Source organism: Marmota marmota, unplaced genomic scaffold, assembly GCF_001458135.2.
Source record: "Marmota marmota marmota unplaced genomic scaffold, marMar, whole genome shotgun sequence".
NCBI lineage: Eukaryota > Metazoa > Chordata > Mammalia > Rodentia > Sciuridae > Marmota > Marmota marmota.
Window position 1 is genome coordinate 15,487,920 of NW_026000153.1, and position 21,053 is coordinate 15,508,972.

Here is a 21,053-nt window from a genome sequence, read left to right on the forward strand (position 1 = left end):
GGGGAGGGGGGATGGTGGAGGATGGGAAAGGCAGCGGAGCACAACAGACAATGGCAATATGTAAATCAATGGATGTGTAACTGATGTGATTCTGCAATCTGTGTATGGGGTGAAGGTGGGAGTTCATAACACACTTGAATCAAAGTGTGGAATATGATATGTCAAGAAATTTGTAATGTTTTGAACAACCAACAATAAAAAATTAAAAAAAAAATAAAATAAATAAATAAAGAAGACCTTAGAAAATGGAAAGATCTACCTTGTTCTTGGATAGGCAGAATTAATATTGTCCAAATGACCATACTACCAAAAGCACTATACAGATTTAATGCAATTCCAATCAAAATCCCAGTGACGTTCCTCATACAAATACAAAGAGCAGTTATGAAATTCATCTTAAAAAATAAGAGACCCAGAATAGCTAAAGCAATCCTTAGCAAGAAGAGTGAAGTAGGTGGCATTGCTATACCAGACCTTAACTATACTACAGAGCAATACTAACAAAAACAGCATGGTACTGGCACCAAAATAGACTTGTAGACCAATGGTACTGAATAGAGGACACAGACTAATCCACATAATTGCAGTTACCTTGTATTAGATGAATGTGCCAAAAATGTACATTGGAGAAAAGATAGCCTCTTCAATAAATGGTTCAGGGAAAACTGGAAACCCATATGCAACAAAGTGAAATTATCTCTTACCATGCACAAAACTCAACTCAAAGTGGACCAAGGACCTAGGAATTAAAACAGAGACCTTGGATCTTGCACCTAATGGAAGTAAAAATAGGCCCAAATCTCCATCATGTCAGAATAGGCCCCAACTTCCTTAATAAGATTCCTGTAATGAAGAATTAATATCAAGAATCAATATATGGGATGGATTCAAATTAAAAAGCTTCTTTTTCAGCAAAAGAAACAATCATTGAGGTGAATAGAGAGCTCACAGAATGGGAGCAAATTCTTACCACGTGCACATCAGATAGATAGAGCACTAATCTCTAGAATATATAAAGAACTCAAAAATCTTAACACCAAAAAACCAAATAACTCAATCCATAAATGGGCTAAGGAACAGAACAGATACTTCTCAGAAGATGATATACAATCAATCAACAAATATATGAAAAATGTTCAACATCTCCAGCAATGCAAATCAAAACTACATATCACACCAGTCAGAATGGCAGCTATTTAGAATACAAACAACAATAAGTGTTGGCAAGGATGTGGGGGAAAAGGTACACTCATACATTGCTGGTGGGACTGCAAATTGGTGCAGCCAATATGGAAAGCAGTATCGAGAATCCTTGGAAAACTGGGAACCAAACCACCATTTGACCCAGCTATGCCATGCCTTGGCTTATACCCAAAGGTCTTAAAAACAGTATACTACATGGTCACAGCCACATCAAATTTATAGCAGCACAATTTACAATGGCTAAACTGTGGAACCAACCTAGATGTCCTTCAGTAGATGAATGGATAAAGAAAATGTAGTATATATACACAATGGAATATTACTCAGCATCAACAGAGAATAAAATCATGGCATTTGCAGGTAAACAGATGGAGTTGGAGAATATAATGCTAAGTGAAATAAGCCAATTTCAAAAAAACCAAATGCCAAATGTTTTCTCTGATTTAAGGATGCTGATTCATAATGTGGTGGTGGTGGGGCACGGGAAGATTAGATGAACTCTAGATAGGGCAAAGGGGAAAAGGGGAGGGAGGGAAATGAGGAGTCACAGGGGTAGGAAAGATGGTGGAATGAGATGGACATCATTACCCCAAGTACATGTATGAAGACACGAGTAGTGTGACTCTACTTTGTGTACAACCAGAGATATGAAAAATTGTGCTCTATATGTAATATGAATTGTAATGCATTCTGTTGTCATATATAACAAATTAAAATTAAAAGTGAAAAAAATCAAAAGTAGAAATAGGGAAAGGAGATGTAGATTGTATTTTTAAATGATCATTTCAAAATAGAGCTATTTGGGATTTAGACTTCAAATTTCATTTAATAAATTATTGGCAAAAGAATGTTGATGTATTAAACATGCACTGTAGTTAAGTTTTTGGTTTAACATTGGGAAACCTCATGCAAACATAAAAGGAATAGAAAATTCTAATCTCATTCTTTTTGACAATGATGAGTCCCTGGCTCCCATTAGGAACAAAAGGAAAAAAGTGAAATTGTTCTTCTGTGTTGCATAAATCTACTCCATCCTGGTGACTTTTGCTGAGCACGGAAGTGGAATTAGGTGGATGGTGGGCTATAGAAAACATCATCCAATTTGCTATATTTATGTATACACATGAGGATGTGCTTAGTATTTTCTACCTAAGTTTAGGGGCAAATTAGAAAATCCCAGACATAATACCAAAATAGCACTAAAACACAAATCCAAGAGAGCATTATAGTCATAAGAAGTTATTTATAATTAACTTAATCAATTTACAATCCAAAAATCATCAACTTATATGACTGCAAAATATAATCCTTTTTTGTAATTGCATTGAATTTAAGAAAAATACACTTTCTCATTTCAGAATTATTTGCATAAATTTGCCTTCTGTCATAATTTTAAGTTCAAATCTTTCAAGAGATAAGTGATAAAATTTTTATTCTTTTCTGAAATGTTATTTTTTTACAAATATAAATTAGCTTTGATGTTTTGCTTTCTGTTAAAAATTACACAGCATATCCAAGTTCTTCTCAGTCTCATAATTCTATGAAAATATTAAGAATTACCAAGAAAGGCTATCCTCTCTTGAATGGTTCTTTATTACATTTACTACTCCAAATTATGGTGTTTACTTAATGCCATAATTTCCCCCCTTTTTAGGATTGTCTGGTTCCTCTCCTTAGTTTGTTGTGGTAGACATAATAATGCCCCTCCAAAGTTACCTATATACTAATCCTTGGAATGTGTTAGGTTAAATAGCAAAGGGAAATTAAGGTTGCAGAAGAAAGTAAGATTGATAATTGACTGGCTTTAAAATAGGGAAGTATCCTAGATTATACATTTGGGCCTAACATAATTCTTAAAAGTAGAATATGGAATTGGAAGTGAGAGCCAGTGAAATGGAAACACATATGAACTTGACCTGGCACTGTTAGCCCAGTGAAGGAAAGGGGCCATGAGCCAAGAATGTTGGGCAGCTTCTAGGATTTTAGTCCAGGAAGATACACATTGAACTTCCAATCTAAAGAATAGTAAGATAATAATTTGTGTTGTTTTAGACCATTAAGTTTATGGTAACTTGTCACAGAAGCAATACATAACTAATGCATATGTTTTATTTGTTTTTTGGCTTTTCCTCTGCACTGATTCCATTTCTACTGAAATCCTTAATAGCCACCAGGCCAAATCCAAAGATCCTAGCAGATAATCACGTTCCCTTGATTTTTTTTAGTTCTGTCAGCAAAAATTAATTTAACTACAAGAACTACTGAATAACTTTAAAATCAACAGAGGAGCCATTGTCGTGTGGATATAAAAACATGCAATTTTTAAAAATTGGCTTAGAAACAAAGCTATATTTACCTATAATTCTAAAATCTTTCAATAGTCAATACTTTCTTGAATGCCTATAAAATATTCAGCACAGGGCTGGGGATATGGTGCAGTTGGTAGAGTGCTTACCTAGCATGCACAAGTCTCTGGGTTCAATCCCCAGAACCACCAAAAAATAAAAATAAAATACAATATTCAGCACAGCACACTAGAGAAGTTAAAAAATTGAGATGTTACATGTGGCAGAGTCCTTGAGAATACTTATAAGTCACCTATGTTGAGCAAATGACCACTGACCGACAAGAAGTAGAAAGTGAGAAAGGAAGTTAAAAAGTAGTTAGAGTGGGAGATGAAGTTTAATGGATGATTTTTAGAATGGAAAAAAAGAAAACTCAGAAAGATTGAAAACAAAGAGAGAAAGAAAAATTGGTAAACATAAGAACCCTCAGGACACTTGGTATCAGGACCATAAGAACAACTCAACAAATATTTATAGAATGACTTACTTCTTATACTGATTTCTTGTCAGTGGAAAGTCAGGAAAAAGACTAATGCTATTTAACATTTTATTTATACATGATTATGGTCTGATTAAAATTTTACATTTTCTGGAATTTCAGTATCAAGCCAAGTCTTCTGAAGGCATTCAGATTTAAAGTATAAACAATTGCTTTTAACAACTCTTTAATTCGTTATACAAAAGACTATGGGCTCGTAATTGAAGAAATTATAATATACTTAATTAAAAAAACCAATGTTCTCTCTGCGTCTTACTTGGTTATTAGAAATACTGAGGTAAGATCTATTTTATATCAAAGTCAGGCCTGTTTTATAAGCATAAAGATTTCAGTCAGATTTTTAAAAATCTTTCCTATCACCATAGAACATTTAAACAATAGTCAGTCCAACAAATCAGAAATATAACTCAAAAAAGTTTTCATCATCTTTTTAATGAACCTAATTCCATTTTAAGATTGGGAGCCATCTCGTCACAAAATCATGAAAAGTTAATTTCTGTTTTACTATAAATTACTGTGATTTCTAAACTTGCTTGGAATACCTGCCTGTGCCATGAACTCACCCATGCCTGGTTTTCCCTGACCAGATAACTACCCTCTCTGAAAACTTAGTGGCACCTCATAAATTCTGGCTTTCCCTGACCAGATAACAACCCTCTCTGGAACCTTAGTGGTGCCTCATAAATTCTGATGTTGGGATCTAAATTTACTCCCTAAGTGTTGAACCATTTAGACCATTAACCTACTACCTGCCTTTGTATTTTGCTTGTCAAAATCCTGTTATCTGTAAATTCTCAAGACACTCCCCTTTTACAACTTTTTGTGCTATAAAACTGCACTCCTAGAGAACTGACTACTGTCTTCTAACCCAAGGATTTCAGGAGAGGCAGTCCCAGCTGGTCGGAATTACAAGCTTGCTTTAATTTGATTTAAAATTGGAGCCAGTAGTCTTTTCTTTGCATCTTGGTTTAACACTTTTCTACTCATTGTTTCCCCCTTTAATGCAAATTACAGGATAAGACCTCTTCTGTAGACCTAGAGAATCACTAGGACAGAAATCAGGAGGACTGACCCCCAGGAAAACTTAATGGATAATACAATGATATGTTTAGAAAGCATTAAGAAAATCTAGTTAGAAAATTACATACAGAAATAGATAATTATATATATAAATTATGTATATAAATGAAACAAGACAAATATGCAAAGTCATGTCTTTAGAAAAGGAAATGAAATCATTCTTTTCTATTTGACAATGCAGTAAAAAAACATTTACACCATCATAATGATATGAAAATTGATTATTGGCTTATCAAAAAATGATGGGGAAGCCAGGTGTGGTGGTGCATGCCTACAATCCCAGGGACTTGGGAGATTGAGGCAGGAGGATTTAAGTTCAAGGCCAGCCTCAGCAATTTAGCAAGGCCCTAAACAACTTTGCTAGATCTTTCTCAAAATAAAAATTAAAAGGGGCTGGGATGTAGCTCAGTGGCAAAATACCTGTGGGTTCAATCCCCAGGACAAAAAAAAATTATGGGGAAAGTTGGATGCCAAATCTTCATCTACAAAATTGTCTATTAAAATAAGAAGTCAACAGATAATTTCTAAAATTGATTAAAAAAAAAAGAAATGACAGTGTTAGCCCACTGTTGAGAAAGATGAAGAGTAGAAGAAACAGATATAAAAAGCTAACTGGGCACACTGTCACACACCTGTAATCCCACTGACTAGGTATGCTGATATAGAAGATCACAAGTTCAAAGACAGTCTTGACAACTTAGCAAAACCGACTCAATATAAAGAATAAAAAGGTCTAGGGATATGGTTAAGTGGAAGAACAATCCTGGGTCCTGTGTTCAATCCCCTGCATATGCACACACAAAGCTAAAAATACTTGCCTTGGAGAAAGGGACTCAATATTATTTGATTTTTTTAAACTTACATATTTGTGATATTGGTTTAAAAATTATTTATTGCAGTTGTCTGAATAACACCCCCACCTGAAGATGTTCATGTCCTAATAACAAACTTATGAATATGTTATTTCACAAGAAAAAATGATTTGCCAGATGTGATTAATGATCCTAAGATGGGGAAACACTCCTGGATCATCTGGTAAACCCAATGCAATCACAATAGTCCTTATAAAAAGGAGGTAAGAGGTTGAGTCACAGAGGAAGTGGGATGACAAAAGCAAAATAACACTGATGAGATTGCTGACTTTGAAGATAGAAGGCCAGGTAAGGAATATCTGCAGCTTCTGGAAGCTGGAAGAGGCAAAGAATAGATTCTCCCCTAGAGGGAACACCAACCTGTTTAATACTTCTGACTCCAGAGCTATAAAATAATATATTTGTTTTTGTGTTGAGCCACTAAATTTGTGCTAATTTGTTACAGTAGCAATAAGAAACTAATATATTTATTTAGAAGATAAAAACACTAGTGGAAAGAATGTTAGATAAGAAAAAATAAAACATGCTAAGACATGAAATTATAGAAACCTTCTGTGACAGAGTAATTGGAAATGAAGGAATTACTTAATCTGAATGACAAAAGAATGACAATCTTAATATACTTATATGCTTGAACTTCTATGGTGATTCCTTATTATGCTTTAGGACAAGGTTAGGTAACTTAAAACTACTCACAAGTCAATGCATTGCCACATTCTAATATTATTCATCACATGTACTTTTCATTATTCCTACCTCCTTTTTTTTTTTCATTCTTCTGTGTATCTTTTACTGTCACTTATAATTCTATTGGTGCAGTTACCTGGCTACCAATTCAGTGAATCTATCACATCCTGGAATGATCCCTGTATCAGTTGAGGTTTCCCAGGGAAACAAAACCAAACACACACACACACACACAGACACACATACCATGAATTGGTTTATATGATTGTAGCAACTGGCAAATCCAAAATGCATAGATCCATTGTAGCAACTGGCAAATCCAAAATGCATAGATCCATAGGGCAGGCTGAAACTCAGTTGTATTCCAAGATGACACTGCAATCTGTTTTTTTTTTTTTTTTTTTGGTACCAGGGATTGAACTCAGGGGCACTTAACCTCTAAGCCACATCTCCAGGCCTTTTTTGCATTTTTTTTATTTAGAGACAGGGTCTCTCTGAGTTGCTTAGGGCCTCGCTATGTTGCTAAGGCTGGCTTTAAATTCACAACCCTCCTATCTCGGGCTCCCAAGTCACTGGGATTATAGGCACACACCACCACACCCAGGTGACACTACAATCTTGAGGCAGAATTTCTTCTCCAGGAAACTTGCTTTTACTCATAAAAGCCGATTAGGGAGGTCCAGCCACACCATGGAGGATAATCTCCTTTTCTTCTTTTTTTTTTTCTCCCATTGGTACATTTTAATTTTATAGAATAATAAAGTTTCATCATGGTATACTGGTACATGTAAATAACATACTTTGATCATATCCATTCCCCTTTACCTTCTCTTACCCTCCCATCCTCATTCCTCTATCCCATTCCTCTTCTCCCCTTACTTTCATGCCTCTTTCCCCCTAGATTCCACATGAGAAAACATGTGATACCTGTATTTGTGTCCCCCAAATTTCTCTTAACATTATGATCTCCAGTTCCATGTTTTCCTGCAAATGATGCGTTTATTCTTTTTATGGCTGAATAATATGCCAGTTGTGTGTATGTACCCATTTTCCTTATCCATTCATCAAGGCACCTAGGCTGAGGTAATCACCTTAAAGTCAACTAACTGTCTTTTTTTTTTTTTAAAGGTATTAGTCACTGTGCAAAATCCCTACACAGAAACATCTTGATTAGGGTCTGTTATGTTTGGATATGAAGTGTCCCCCCAAAAGCTCAGGTGAGACAATCCAAGAGGATTCAGAGGAGAAATGATTGGGTTGTGAGAGCCTTAACCCAATCAGTGAATTAATCACTGATGGGATTGAGTGCTAATTGAAGGTAGGTAGGATGTGGCTGGAGGAGATGGGACACTGGGGTCATGGCTTTGGGGTTGGAGGTATATATATTTGTATCTGGCAAGTGGAGTCTTTCTCTGTTTATGGATTACCAGGTGAACTGCTTCCCTCTGCCACACTTTTACACCATGATATCTTGCCTCACCTTGAGCCCCGAGGAATGGAGCCTGTTGTCTATAGACTAAGACCTCCGAACCCATGAGCCTCAAATAAACTTTTCCCTCTCTAAAATTGTTCTGGTCAGGTCTTTTAGTTATAGCAGTGAAAAAGTTGATTAAAACAGGGTCTGATTAAGTAACTGGCTATATAATTTAGCCAAGGTGACACATAAAATTAACCATGAAGTTCTCCATTTTTGATGGGTAGATGGCAGTTCTCATATATTTGTGCTCTATAACTGTTTCCTGGCTCAGATGGCTGGTCCAAAGGGACACATGACTCATAAAAAACACTCAGAGCCATGACTCAGGATCTGCTAAGGATACAGGGGGAAGGGGTCAGCAACATTTAGCCTTCTCTGGCATGGTGGGAACCATCAGGTAAAAATTGGAAGGTACCAATGGGCATACGGACAGAGGAAACTGGAAGAATAGTAAGAAAAGATTCATAGAGTCCTGGAAGCAATTATCAATGGAAACCAGATGCACTCCTTCACTGTCAGTGTTTTATGAATTATTTCAATTTTATGATCTATTCCATCATTCCCCCCCACCAATCTTTTCACCCCTGAAGTACTAGGGATTGAACCCAGACCTTTTGAAGACAGGATATTGCTCATTTGCTGAGGCACCTTGATCCTGTGACCCTCTCAGCCTCCTGAGTGGCAGGGATTATGGTGTGTGGATCACACCCACCCTCATTATTATCATTAGTTTGTTTTGCAGTGCTGGGGATAAAATCCAAAGCTTTATGCCTGCTAGGCAAGTGCTCTACCACTAAGCTACATGCCCAGGCCCCTCCCTCATCATTGATAAGGATGTTTCCCTTATCATTCCTTGAATTAGTTTAAGCTGGATTTATGTCATATGCAACCCAAACAGGGGAAAAAACATGTTATCATTGTGCTACACACAAATGTTCGTATTTCCCTCTCCATCCGGGCATGTGATTTGGTTACCCACTTTGAATAAGCATAACATGTGATTTGCTTTGTCAACAAATTATGAGTAGAAGTATGTCACTTTAAATCTTACATCATAAAATTTGTCAGGTTCTTCTGTCTACAGTGATTGGTGCCTCCAACAGCTGCCTCCTAATTATGTAAACTGTACATTTAGCCTAGCAAGCAATAAGTTTTTATGATGTTAAGTCACTCAGATTTTGAAGTTTTCTATCACTGCAGTATAACCCAGCTTACCTTTTAATTAAGAGAGAGGGAATTTTTCTTTATAATATTTTCCCAAGGCTCATTCATCCAATAATCAATACTGAATCAATATAAGGAGAATAACAGTACACAAAACAGATGAAGTTCTTCTCTCCCTGGTGAATAAAGGAGGACAAACAATTCCAGGCTTTCCTGAGATTAATGTAAGTATTAAAGGAACACAAGTGGAGGAGTTAAATGATAGTATCCGTGTTCTGAACCACAATGGTTGTACTACTAAGGTTGGTTTTAGAGCAGGAAAAGACTGAACCCATTGAATCTAATCTATATTAATAACAGTAAGGAGGTAATAGCAGCTTGGATTAAGGAAGTGGCAGTAGAAATAGAATGGGATAGATGATTTTAAACTATAATAAGGAGGAAAATTTAATAGTGCATGATAATTGAGTGGATATTGCAGAATAAAGGAACAATTCAAAGAAAACAGATTCTCTGGCTTTGGGTACTTGGGTATTATCAGTTCAATTAGACATATTGAGTTTGAGCTTAGCACCTATAAAACACAAAAGAAATTTTAGATAGGGAATCCAATATGAGAGTTTCAAGCTTAGCAGAAACATCAAAGGACAGTGAAAGAAAATAAACAGTGAAGTATGGTATTACAGAAAACAAGAGAAGAGATTGTTTCAAAAAAGCAAAGAACAATAAGCAGTTTCAAATACTGTTAAGACATTAAGAACTAAGAGGCATCTTATAATAGGGATGATGTTGGTGTCTTTATCAAGTATAGTTTCAGAGCAGTGTTGGGGTAAAAGCCTGATTATAAAAGGTTTAAGAGTAAAGTAAAATTGATAAAGTAGAAATAGCAAGCATAGAAAATTCTCTCAGAAAGTTTCTTTTACAACAAAGAATGAGGATTTGAAAAGAAGCTAGAGGGAGGTTATGCATAAGGAAGACATTTTAAACATTTAAAATTCTTATTAAACTTAAGAGAATGCTAATAGCAAGAAACCAGTGAAGAGTGAGAAGCTGACAGCAGAAAGAGAATAACTGATGTAGCAAGAACCCCAAATAGACAAGAAGAGTCAAGATCCAAAATAGAGATTGAATGATAGCCTTGTAACATAAAAAGAATAAGGGATGAAGAGATAGGTATATTTCAAAAATTGTTTGATTACATTTTTCAATTATTATAATAAAATAGAGTATAAGTATAAAAAAGACAGAAGTAATAGGATTTGTTCAAATATCCTACTTATTAGTATTAATACTATTTTCTGTGACTCTCAAGATTCAAACCAAATTTATGGGACCTAAATAGTCATTCATTCTTTTGTAAGATGGTTGGTACAGTGTCTGAAATACAGTAAATATTCAATAAATAGAAAATTAATTCTCCTTCCTTCATTTCTCAATTGTCCCACCAACTTAAAGTATAAAACAAAACATGAATGTGTATAAAATTCATACACATATCCTCCTACATGCCCCTAAAAGTGTCTAAGGTAATTTATAGCTTTATTATTTTTTTATTCAGCTAAATATCACAATATAATTTTTATTCATTCCTAAAAATATTTTTGGAGTACGCAGTCTCATACCATGAGACATACAAAGACAAATAAAACAAAGGCTGGTAACCACAGCCTTAAACATAAGAATTGTACTTTAAGATTACAAAATATTGTTTGACTGAATTTTAGAGATTATACAAGTAATCAACAATAATTAGCCAGAAATGCCCATATTATAAGTATGTTTTGGTAGAACTGTTATCTGAAGACCATGGTAAAAAGTACAAAATAGTAAAGAGGTAATAACAGATGAGTGAAAGTATGGAACGGTTGTGAAAACAAAATTAAATAACACAAAGTTGAGGCAGCATGGGTCTTACAGATAGTGTTCAAAATTCTAATAACTGAACATGTACTATAACTTTTTTCATCAGTGGTGACAAATTACTATTAACCAACAACTTTGGGGGACCTTATCTGGCCCGAAATAGATCTATGAGGCTATTGTTATTGTTACTAGATTTACAGGTAATGTACTTTCATATAATATTTTTATGAAGTGGCATACGGTAATCTTGTATATAAAAATAAATATGCACACATATTTATATACATAAATATACATATATACATACATGTATATGTACATATACATATATACATACATCTTTCAAAAAAGAAAACCTGAAGCCACCAATCTACTGAAAAAGAAAAAGAAAATGTCATCTACTTTCAGGATGGACACTGGACAACATCACACAGGACTATATATTTCACTATGTATTTCTCATCAGCCAGTGATGCAAATGATGAAAGGCTCACAGGAACATTCATCTCAATGTTTCAAATAAACATATACCTGCATTTCAATTTTATTCTATAGAAGCATGAGTAATGTTACAGACTAATCATTAACTCTGAAACCTGATTCTGACAAAACCACCATACATACCATGTTTTTTCCCAAGGCATATATTAGCTGTGAGTAGCAGTGAACACAGTAACTGTGGTTAGTAAAAATTCCTGTTTTTTGCTTTGGCAAATATATGTGTTACTAAGGTTTGATCATAAATAATAATAAGTAAATTCACAAGTCAAGAATTCTAAGCCTAATATAAATCCGGATTTATCATGTTCTTTGGAGTTGCCTAGGCAGCAAATTTAGAAATGTTCATGAGTTCTATTGTTATTTGTGCCAATTGTTAACATGTACTTATACTTCTGCTTTCATCTAAGTACCTCAAAGAACTCTTATAGCATTGTTACTTCTTATAATATCTCTGAGAGGCAGATTGGTAGAAAGTTGTTATTATCTTTATTTTGTAGTCAGAGAAACTAGGGCATAGAAAGGTTAAATGCTTTAGTTAGGGTCATAAGGTGAACAACTAATAAAAAAGGACTCAATTAATTGTTCTCATTTTTAGTTCAGTATATTATCCATTATATAGTTGTTTTTTTAAATATATATTTTTAGTTGTTGAGGACCTTTATTTTATTCATTAATTTATATGTGGTGCTGAGAATCAAACCCAGTGTCTCACACATGTGAAACAAGCACTGTATGACTGAGCCACAACCCCAGCCCTATACAGTTGTTTAATATACCTAATTGTATTTTTCTTTTAGGAAAATTGAGAATAATGTATTTAAATAATCTAAGAACTAAAAGTAACTGAATGGATTTCTTACTTGGTATGTTGGAAAATACTGCTTTACAGGAATATAGAATTCAAAACTAATAGTCTTTGGTTTGCTGCTATAGCTATTATTTATAGTGCCTTTGTTACTTGTAGCTTTCTGAAGCCTCTACTCAAAATGAACTATTCTATTTCTGACTGCATTATGCTAGGTTAGCATAGCTATGAACAACCAAGAAGCAGCTGAGACAGACTAATAAATTCGAGGTTGTCTTTCATAGTGTTCCTACTGCTCACTCTTGAAGTCATCCTCCTTCTAGTTCTTCCTTCAGCAGATACTGGTGCAGCCATCATCCTCAACCCTTGGTCTGCAGGCTAGTTTAAGCTATTGTCAACTATTTAAAATTTATTTATTTATTTAAATACTTGAGATGAATGTAGGGGCCCTGCATAAGCACTCTACCATTGAGCTATATCCCCAGCCCTTTTTATTTTATTTTTAGATGGGGTCTTGCTAAGTTGCCCAAGATGGCTTCAAATTTACAATCCTCCTTCCCCAGCCTCCCAAACAGCTGGGATTACAGACCAGTAGCATTGTGCCCAGTAGATTTAAAATGTTTTTATTAAAACATCAACATAGACAATATCTCACCTTATGAGTTTATGATGCTATACTAGTTAGCACTGTCATATTCAGTTTCTGGTACACCTGACCTTTTATGGTTCTTAGGCCATTAAGCACAGATTAATGGTCTAAGCATTAGATGGACATGTATCACCACATGGGGATTTTTTTTTTTTAAATAGAGTATTTCATAAAATTTCCCAAGACAAGACAGGGAAGGGGGGGAATGGTTTTGAAACTGCTCAATGAAGTGAGACTGCAGTCTGCTTGAATGTGGTAATATAAGCCTGTTGTGTTTCTAGCTTCAACCAACATCCTCCCCAGAGCTCTAGACCCATATAGTAACCACCACTAGAAAACCCCAGTCTTACTTCAAACTCACAAAGTCCAAAACTGAACTCATTTTTCATTTTATGCAAAAAAAGAAAAGTGTCCCTGCAACTCATCCTTATCTCATTTGGTGAAATACACCATTATCCTGCCCTTCCATGAGAGCAAAACAAGGTTATNAGGGCTGAGGCCCAGGCGTAGCGTTCCGCTGCCGAGATTGCTCTTCTGTGTTCTGCTCTGGGACGAGTGCGGGGCGAGCTCCGGCTGGAATCCCGGACGCCGCGTTCGCGGATGTGCTGTCGAGTGCGCCCCTGAGACTAGGAGGCTGTGGCGAGGTCCCCTGAGCCGGGAAGCTCGGAGTTGGCCTCTTCGGAAGGTCACCCCGCATCTCTGGTCCGGGGCTGAGGTCCCCTCCCGGGCGGTGCCCGCGACCTGAGGGGACTCATCGCCGCCGCCGCAGTCCCCGCACCTCACTCCACCTCTTTTCTCCTTCCCTTTCTTTCCACTCCTTGTCCGTACTAGAGCAGTTGGTTTTAAAGCATCTCGGCCAGGGTTTTGTGCCAGTTGAAGGAATGGTTTTTTTAGACTGAAGTCGTTAGATGCTCCTTTCTGAACGGAATAGCTGGCCTCGGGCTGTTGCACAGCTGTAGCCTATCTATATTAGGATAACCTAGCCTCTAAAAGGAGGAAAAGAATGTAGGCATTTTGGGTGAGGGATGTTCCTTATGTGCATCGTTCCTGAAAGATTTCCAGAAGTGGAAGATGAGATTTGTGTGCTTTTGCCTAGGTGTGTGTGTGTGTGAGAGAGTGGGCGGGGGTGACAGCGCTCAGAGGTGGTAGTGTTGTTTCAAGGTTTAGGGGGAATTAGAGAGTTAACTGGCCTTTGCTTGGAAACCTGAATGTCCAGACCTGTGAGAGCTCATCCAAGTGTCATTGAAGCTGTGTGAGAATTCCAGTGCCACGCCCTACCTGTCAAACTGAAAAGCACCTAATTTACAAATAGTTTGATGTGTGTCTGGAAAAACCTTTCTAAAACACATGTCATAAGTTATTACTTTCCTGGAAATAAATTATAACTTTATGTTCCAAAAATTGGATAAAAAATTTCATTAGTAAACTCTTCATGATGGAAGGCATTCCCTTTAACTTTTGTCTTTTAATGTATTTAAATGTATCTTATTAGCTTATGTTTTTGTCTCAGTAAGTTATTATGAAATGACTCTTGTGACTCTTAAAATTTTGTTTTTAGACCTTGAATTTTTCAGGGCAGGAGCCATGTCTTACTCATGACTGTGTTTCCATGCAGTGTGCCTAGAACACCAAAGATTTTCACACATTTCTGCACTGAGTGATTGAATGCCTAAGTGATCTCACAGTTACCTTCCAGATGTCATTTATTTTGTTAGATTAGGATTTTTTGTTTTCTTTTGTTCATTTCAGGTTTTTGGTACATACAGATTTTGCTTTGTCGGTATATTCTTCATTCAAGAACGATTCAGAAAGAATTCTTTGCCTTTCAATACTCAATCCTTTCCTGAAAGGTTCAGTTATATTTGGGGGATTTTGATTGGGCAATATAACTTGTATTCTAGTAGTGTTAAATGCTTACTGCTTGGGCCTATCCAGGTTAGCAGGAAGAGATTTCCTGGCAGTAGGCTGTTAATTTATATGTGGAGTCAATATCCATACTCTGTTTTAATCAAAGAGAGGAAATTGGGAGTTAATATTGTTTGGAAACTGTTATGCATCACAAAATTGCTTATAGTGGCTCATTCTTCCCATGGATACGTGAAATCCTCTGACATCCTGATATGACCTTGATATGATTTACCAATAGCCACTTTCGCATTTCTGCTCTGAGATCCAGATGCTGTTCTCTAGTGTCTGCTGAGTGTGCAGTCATCTGTATCATTTATTTTGAAGCAGTACTTCATTACAGCTTTTTTTTTTTTTTTTTTTTTTGGNAGTAATCCATTGAAAATGAAGGTTGCCGCACTGACTGGCAAATGCTTTAGTATAGTCACCCTGTCTAGATTTATTCTACATTACTGCAGCTGTCCTTTAGCCTGTGATTGACTACCTTCTAATCTCTTTTTTTGCACTTGGTTAGAATAATCATGGCACTTTCTTGCTTAAAATTCTTTTGTGGCTTCTTGTTTGCCCATTAATAAAAGTCCTTTTATCCTCAATCATGTATACAAAACCTTCCAGTTGTACTCCTTACCTGACTAGCTCTCTAGCCTCCTCTCTCCTTCCATGATATTCAGTTCTAGCAATACTGAGCTCCTGGAGAGCTAGTGTTTACTTCTTCTCTTATTTTCTTTTCCTGAAAGTCATTCCTTCCCCCAGTCTATTATATTCCTGCTAGTTCTTCAGACTCCAGTTAGGTTACACCTCTCCAAAATTTGTATTTTGATTAGGTTCCTTTCTCTGGACCCCATCCCACAAACAAACAAAGCAAAACAGAAGACAATTAAAAACAACTTTGAGACTGGGCTTCTTGCTTCTATTGTGTGCTGGCATGTACCTTCATTAGCATACTGTAAATTTTTTGACCTCAGTTCATAATAATCTCATAACTACACAAACACAACTTCTATTCTCTCTTAAAGGCTCTCACAGGCCTTTATCAAAAATTCCCACCGGGCACACATGCCTGTAATCCCAGTGATTTAGGAGGCTTAGGCAGGAGGATTGCTAATTCAAGGCCAGCCTAGGCAATTTGGCAAGACCCTGTCTTAAAATAAAAATAAAAATTAAAAAGGGCTAGGGATGTAGCTCAGTGATAGAGTGCCCCCGGGTTCAATCCCTAAAATGGGAGGTGGGTGGCAAAAGAAAAGAAAGAAACACTAACAGTTTAATTTATTGAATGGTTAGGCCCAGATAACTTAATGAGTATTTATTGCCTAACAACTTAGTAACTGTTTGAGAAAATAATACACATAAACCAAAGTAACTTTCATTATAGATATCACATAGTAGTCCATTGTGTATACCATGATTTTTTTTTTTCAGTGTCCTACTTGGACACTTAAGTAATTTCCAATATTGTACTAAATTATAATGACTTTTAGAATTAAAAGTTTTGCATATGTATATCTTTGTATTGTTGGAAGCAAATCTTCAGGATAAATGCATATCGGTTTGTTAGATATTGCCAAATACTTCTCCCTGTGGGGTTGTACTGTTTTGCATTCCTGCCAGTAGTATATGAGTGCCTGTTACCCAGAGCCTCACCAAAAGAGTATACTGTCAGCTTTTGAATTTTTGCCAATCTAGTAGGTAAGAAATGTTATCTAAGTGCAGTTTTCATTTGTATTTTTCTTATTACAAATGAATTAAGCATTCATATGCTTAAGGATTATTATAATATTTCTTAATATTGTGTAGGGTATTTGCCCACCTTCTATATGATATTTTGGTCTTTTTTACCCTCTTGGCGTAAAAGAATTAAAGAATTGTTTCATCTTTTTTGCCACTGTGACCTAAAAAACCTGGTTTCTGAGGTTTCAGTCCTAGATAGCTGACTCAGTTGCTCTGGGTCCAAGGTGAGCAGGGCATCAGGGCAGAAGGGCATGACTGAGGAAAACAGCTCAGAACAGGACAATCAGGAAGCAGAGAGACTACTCTTTCTCAATATAAACCCCAAAGGGACACCCCCAATGACATACCACCTTTAGCCACACCCTGCCTGCTTACAGTCACCACCAGTTAATCCCTGTCAGGGGATTAATATACACTGATTAGGTTAAATCTTTCATAACCAGACCATTTCATCTCTGAACTTTCTTGCATTTCTTACACATGAACTTTTGGGGGACACCTCACATTTAAACCATAACAAGAATATTAGCTATTTAACTTTGGCTTATGTTGTAAATTTTGTCTTGCCCAGTTATCTTTTGGCATTGCTTGTGTTGTTTTATATCATGTAAAAGTATATTTTGCATAGTCAAATATATTAACCTTAAATTTACTACATCTGGAGTTCAGTCATAGTTAGAAAATCTTTTCCTAACCTCAGGTCATAGAGTAATCCACACATGCTTTCTTCTAATACTCATGTAGCTCCATTTTTCACATTTAGTTCCATTTGGTGTATATTTTTATGTGTGGTGTGAGGAATGGATCTAATTTATCATTTTCCAATTGGCTGTCAATGCCATTAATTTTTTTAAAAATTATTTATTAGTGATTTTTTTTTTAAAGAGAGAGAGAATTTTTTTAATATTTATTTTTTAGTTTTCGGCAGACACAACATCTTTGTTTGTATGTGGTGCTGAGAATCGAACCCGGGCCACACACATGCCAGGCAAGCGCGCTACCGCTTGAGCCATATCCCCAGCCCAATGCCATTAATTTTTAAAAAATAATCTGTGCCCCATTTGTCACATATTGTATGTAGTTGGTTGTATTTTATTCTGTTGGATTGTCTGACCATTCATGAAGCAGTGTTATATTGTTCTAATCATAGAAGTGTTGTAGAATGTTTTAGTACATAGAAGCTTAATAGTTTTATTGTAGTATGTTGCCTGGTACAGGTATTCATTCCCCCATTATGGTACCTCCTCTTCAGTGTTTTCCTGGCTCCTCTTTATTTCCGTATGACCTTTAGCTTCCAGTTGTCTTAACTCTATTTAAGAAACAAAAAACAAAAACAAACAAAAAAAACCTCATTGCTGTTTTTATTGGGATTGCATCAACCTTCAAGATTTAACTTAGAATTGACATCAAGATAGTGTTGAGAGTCTTAACCTAGAACAAGCCTTGTCTTTATTTTCTTAATTCTACTTTTGTGTCTTTGAGGAAAGACTTACAGTTTCTTCATATAAGTTTTAAACACCCCCCCGCTCCCCACCTTCCTCAGTACTGGGAATTGAATCCAGGAGCACTCTACCATTGAGCCACATCCCAATCCCTTTTTATTTATTGCCAAGGCTATCCTCAAACTTGTGATCCTCTTGCTTCAGCCTCCCTAGTAGCTGGGATTACAGGCATATGCCAACATACACTGTTGACTATTTCTTGTTCAGCTTATTCCTAAGTATTTTTTTGTTGCTATTTCAAAGTTTTCTTATCAATTAAAACTTTTAAATGGTTATTATTCATGTATATAAATATTGATTTTTGCATGTTTTGCTACTACCTTACCAAATTCTTAAGTTACTTTTATCATTGCTTTTCTTAGGCTTTCCAGGTATACTATCATTTCATCTATAAATAAAGGGTTTTTCCCCTCTTCCTTTTCAATGTTTATCTTATCTAATTATATTGACTGGTATTTCCAGAATTGTGTTAAGTAGTTGTAACAATGTCTTGAATAGAGATGCTGATTCCTTCATTGCATCTTCTTCTCTTGGAATACACATGCATACATTTGTATCTGGATATTAATTTTAACTATGGATATGCCTTTCACAGGTTGTAGTCCTTCACTGTCTGTGTGTGTGTGTCTGCCTGTCTCTCTCTTCCCTTTTTGCAGAACTGGGAATTGAACTCAGGGAAACTCTACCACTGAGCTATATCCCAGTTCTTTTCATTTTTTATTTTGAGACAGGGACTCACTCAGTTGCCCGAGCTATCCTCGAACTTTTGATTCTCCTGCCTCCACTCTTACTGGTAAAGCTAGGTAAAGACTGTTCTGTCGTTTCATAGTGCATACCACAATCTTGAGTTTTCTTCTTGCTTCTTCTGGACTTGATTGTCATTTCTGCCCAGCTAATCATGAATGCCACAAAGTAATTTCCTTTTCTCTTATAGGCTACAGCTATGGAAATGTAGGGGTTCTCCTTTAAGCTCTGTGCTTTGCAGATGAATTAGGCTCACTTTGTAGTGGTTCTGTTCTTGGGTCTCTAGGGAATATGGCAAAGCAGGTTTACTGTTAGATGAACTTACCCAGAGGAGATGGTTCAGAATGCATGGCTATGGGGTAGTTATGGACAAGATTGTAGAACCTGGGTCATCAAGCTTTAAGGCAGTTCTTACTCCAGAATTTGTGTATGCCAACTCATTTTTCTGGCTGGAATGCTGTGTTAGTATGAAATCAGGTGTTGACCCTACAGCTTGCACACATTCCATTTACCTGGCAATGGTGGACACACACCAGTGCTCAGTCTACTAAGTTCTGGAGAATGTTTTAATTTCATTGCCATCAAATTCATCCAGAAAGTTAAAGTTGCTTATTTTCTGAAGATTCTTATAATTTTAAGATTATGTAGTTCTGTACATTAACTCTCAGTCGATATCCTGTTGTCTGTCATTCTGAATCTTTCCTCTCCCAGGAGTGCTGGGTAATAGAACATTTATTAATTTTTTTGGCCTTAAGTTAAAGAGCTCCTTCCTAGAACTTCCCCTGTCTGTGTGTGACCTCTTGTCTTCCTGCTGAAGGAGTGCTAGCAGGTGGTGTAGTTATCTCTTCTTCCCCTCAGGTGCATGAGCTCTCACTCAAGTGAGCCCCTCTGGTCTGTGGGCAGCACTCTATCCCCATCTTTCCTATGATCCTTATAGCCTTTTTCTCTTTGAGACTTGCTGTCTCACTGGCATGAAATTTGTACTTGGGTTGGTGTTTAGGGACTTCCTACCTTAGAGAGATAGATGACAGTCTTATCCTCTGGTACATGCTACCATGCCAGTGGCAGGGCTTGGAGAGTGATCTTTTGTTTCCTCCTTTTTGTCTTATTTCCTTCCTCTCCCTTGCATTTTTAGTCTGAGGGAAATCTGGCTCTTCTCATCTTTCTGCCTCAGACATGTAGTCCGTGAAGGAATACCTCCTTCCTCTGATGACTTAGGTTTCTGAGACACCAGCCCTTTTCACTTAAATGCTTGGCTAATTGGTTAACTTTCCCACTGCCCTTTTAGTCTCCAATTTCTCCTGTCTAGTACTACAGCTAAGATTATTCTCTTTGCCTGTTACTTCATTTATTCTTATTTGCTGCTTGTGGTATCTTTCTTGCTAAGAATAAAATAAAACCTGATCATTTGCTCAGTTTATCTCTCCTTATCCTTTGCTTTGGTTCAGTTCTTAAAAACCAGTCTTGTCATTGTTTTAAAGCTTATATTTATCTGGTAACAACTGTTCAAACTTTTTATTCAGTCTTTTTTTTTTTTGTATTGTTTTTGTTTTTCTGTGAATTGTCTTTTTTTTTCTTTTCCAGTGAAGAGGCTGATTTGTTCAATAACAGATTTATTGAGATATAGTTCACATACTGTAAAATTCACCTTTTAAAAGTGGTTTTTGGTATAGTTACAAGTTGTACAACCATTACCTCTAATTCCTGAATATGTTCATTTCTTAACCAAGAAGAAAGCCATGCTCATTAGCCATCATTCCGGACTTTTTTCTGCCTAAACCAACTAGTAATCTACTTCCTATCAGATTTGCATACTCTGGACATTTTAAGATTTCATAAATGGAGTCATACAATATGTGGTCTTTTCTGTCTGGCTACTTTGTTCAGCACAGTATTTTTAGGGTTTATCCATGTTGTAGCATGTATGAATACTCCATGTTTATATATTTATTTATTTGGTACCAAGGATTGAACCCAGGGGCACTTAACCACTAAGCCACATGCCCACGTGTCTTTTAGGGTCTCACTA